Genomic DNA, 3,745 nt, shown 5'->3' with positions numbered 1-3,745 from the left:
CGATGCTATAACCGCTGCGCCAAACCGGCCAGGGCTGTGTCTGGTTTCTTTCACATATAGTGATGTTTTCAAAATTCATCCCTGCTGTGGCATGTATCAATACTTCGTGCTTTTTGTGTGTGTGTGTTAATCCTCACCTGAGGGTATTTTTCCATTGATTTTTGTTTGTTTAGATAGAGTGGGAGGGAGAGTAGATAGGGTGGAAAGTGGCTGGGAGGTGCGGGGGGGATATCTATTGGGAGATACACATCTATTAGTTGCTTCCCGCATGACCCCAATTGGGGCTGGGGATGAACCTACAACCCAGGTACTTGTCTGTGACTGGAATCGAACCTGTGACCCTTCGGTCAGAGGGCTGACACTAACCACTGAGCAAAACTGGCCAGGGCATGCTTTATATGGTGAACGATATTCCATTGAATAGATATATCACACTTTATTTATCTATCATTCTTTTATTTTTACAAATTAATTGTGGCAAAATGACCATCTTGAACCATTTTTATTATTATTTTTTTTATCCTCACCCGAGGATATTTTTCCATTTTTTGTACAGATAGAGTGGGAGGGAGAGAGAGGAAGGGAGAGAGAGAGAGAAACATCGACGTGAAGGGACACATCGAGTGGCTGCCACCCGCACGACCAACCAGGGCCGGGGACAAACTGCAACCGAAGTACGTGCCCTTAGCGGGAACCGAACCCGGGTCTCTCCGGACCACAGGCCGACGCTCTAACCGCTGAGCCAAACTGGCCAGGGCTATCTTGAACCATTTTTAAGCACACAGTTCAGTGGTATTAAGTATGTTTGTATTGTTGTGCAACCATCACCATCACTTCCAGAATGCTTCTCACCTTGCAAAACTGAAACTCTGTACCCATTAAACACTAACTCCCCATTCCCCCTCCCTCTAGCCCCTGGCAACTACTATTTAGCTTTCTGTCTCTGTGAATTTGACTAGTCTAGGTACCTCAAAAAAGTGAAGTCATATAATATTTGTCTTTTTGTGACTGGCTTATTTCACTTACCATTAATGTCCTCAAGTTTCATTCATGTTGCAGCATGTGTCAAAATTTCCTTACTTTTTAAGGCTGCATAAGAGTCCATTGTATATATGTACATACCGCATTTTGCTTATCCATTCATCTGTCATGGAAACTTGGGTTGCTTCTTCCTTTTGGCTATTGTGAATAATGCTGCCATGAACACGGGTGTACGAATATTTCTTCAAGACCCTGCTTTCAATTCTTTTGAGTATATACACAGAAGTGACATCGCAAGATCATATGGTAATGCTTATTTCTAATTAACAGGTTTATTTTTTTGAGGAACTGCCATATTGATTCCATAGAGGCTACATCATTTACATTCCCACCAACAGAAACTGAAACAAGAGTTCCAGTTTCTCCATCCTCACCACCATTTGTTACTTTATGTTTTATTCATTTATTTTAAAGCAAGCATCCATTGAGTATCCAGTGTGCCAAGATGCTATACTTGGCAGAAACTGGGGCTGCCAAGATGTTAAGTTCAGGAACTTAGAACACAGCGGGGGAAACAATCAAATTCAAGAGACAGATTAAAATGCAAGGTGATAAGTGTTTAATAGAGATGGAACATAGTTCTATGTAAACAGAGAGGAGGAAATGAGGCATGATTTGGGGCAGTCTTCACAAAGGTCCTAACATTCAAGCTGGATATTAAAAGGTGAATGGTAGGCCCTGGCTGGTTTGGCTCAGCAGTTACAGCATAGGCCCACAGACTAAAGGGTTTCAGGTTTGATTCCCAGTCAAGGGCACTTACCTGGGTTGCAAGTTCAATCCCTGGCCCCAGTTAGGGTCGTGCGGGAGGCAACCAAAAGAAAAAGGTGAGTGGAGGAGTTCAGGTGGAAGTGCAAGGTATTCTAAGCTGACAGCACTTAGTAGCCAGCATCTAAGATGGCCTGCAAAATGGCCACAATTATTCTCACCACCTGGTGATCATGCTCTTTTATAATCCTCCCATTATGCATTGGGACATGAATGGTTCTGACTCATGAGACCAATAGGATATTGTGAAAGTGACTTCTGAGAATATATCATAGAGGACCTTGTGGCTACCTGCCTTGCACCCTCTTGGGTTTTTCACTTTGGGGGAAGTCAACCGCCATGGCATGAGGACACTCAAGATACCTTCTGGAGAGTCGTAAGTGAAGAGGAATTGAAATCTTTGGCCAGTGGGTCTGCCATGTAAGGAAGCCATCATGGAAGCCAGTCCTCCAGCTCTATCAAGCCTTCAGATGACAGACCGCAGCCCTGGCCAACATCTGACTGCAACTGCCTGAAAGCCCCTGAGCCAAAACTGCTCACCAAGTTGTTCATGATTTCCTCACCAAAAGCATGCAAAAGCCAAAAACCCAATGTGAGATAATATATATTTATTATTGTTTTAAGCCACTAAGTTTTGAAATATATACAGGCAGTAACTTATAGCTAGAAGCATGAAAAAATCTGGTATCCAGGCATACCTCGGAGATATTTCGGGTTCAGTTCCAGACCACCACATTTGCTGGTGGAAGGTCTTCTTTCAAGTTGTAAAACAAATGCAACCTCTGTGAAGCGCAGTAAAGCGAAGCGCAGTGGTAGGCCTGTAGTGAAACGATGGCATGAGACCGCAGCCAGTAACTCCAAGTTTAGAGGTGCTCCTGAAAGGCCAGTCTGTGTAAGAGTGGGAGAGGGAGCCATCTGGTGGATGAAGGTGTGTTTAGACTTTCCCTTCTCTTCCCACTCTTCTATTTTTCTAGCTTGTTCTACCCAGCATTTTCTTCTGGAATTTCTCCAAGAGCCACAGTGAAGTTTATGAGTTAAATATGTGGGCCGTACACACTATCACTTATAGATGCAAAGACTAACCTCTGAAAAATGTCAACTTAAGGTATTAATTATTCTCTTTTACTATTTTATTTTCTCCTTTAGTTTCTTCCATTTATCTGCTATGTAGGGGAAAACATCCGTGGCACCAGAATTTGAGGCAAAGAATGAAGATTCAGAATGCTGGAGAAGGGAAAGAAAGAACTAAGTGAACTTGATCACAAAATTTCAGAGTCACACCTCAGAAAGCAGAGTACAACTGACCAATCTCTAATTACCAGGGAGAACTTTTTTTCGTTGATGTTGGCCATGACTGCTGCCCCTTTCTGGTCTTTAGAGGCTTCTTGTATCTTCCAGTGATCTCCCCCAAATAATGTCTAAGAATTCTTGAATAATATCCCTCAATTCTATAGTTGCCAGAAGAGAGAACCAGTAATACTACTAGCCACAACCAGCTTGAGGCCAGTGGCTCAGGCAGACCCAAGGAGGAGAAACTGAAATTTACCTTTGGAGTAAATTACTGATGGTGGGATTTCAAGTAGTTAAGATATTGAAGAAAAAAATTCTTCTTTTATACTTCTTCTAGACTCATCCTAAAGAGAAGAGGCAGAGTCCAGCGGACAAGCCTGGGCAGGCCACAAAGCAAACCCATTCCTTTAACAAGTAGGGATATTTCTGATATAGTTAGTGGTGTACAGTAGCCCTCCTTATCTGCCATTTTACTTTCCACTGTTTCACTTACCCTCAATCAACCGTGGTCCAAAAACATTAAATGGAAAATTACAGAAATACACAATTCATAAGTTTTAAATTGTGTGCTATTCTAAGCATGTAGTGTGATGAAATATTGTGCTGTTTTGCTCTGACCTGCCAGGGATGTGACTCATACCTTTGTCCA

This window comes from Molossus molossus, unplaced genomic scaffold (genome assembly GCF_014108415.1).
Source record: "Molossus molossus isolate mMolMol1 unplaced genomic scaffold, mMolMol1.p scaffold_m16_p_17, whole genome shotgun sequence".
NCBI classification, from domain to species: Eukaryota; Metazoa; Chordata; class Mammalia; order Chiroptera; family Molossidae; genus Molossus; species Molossus molossus.
Note: the sequence above shows the minus strand (reverse complement) of the source record.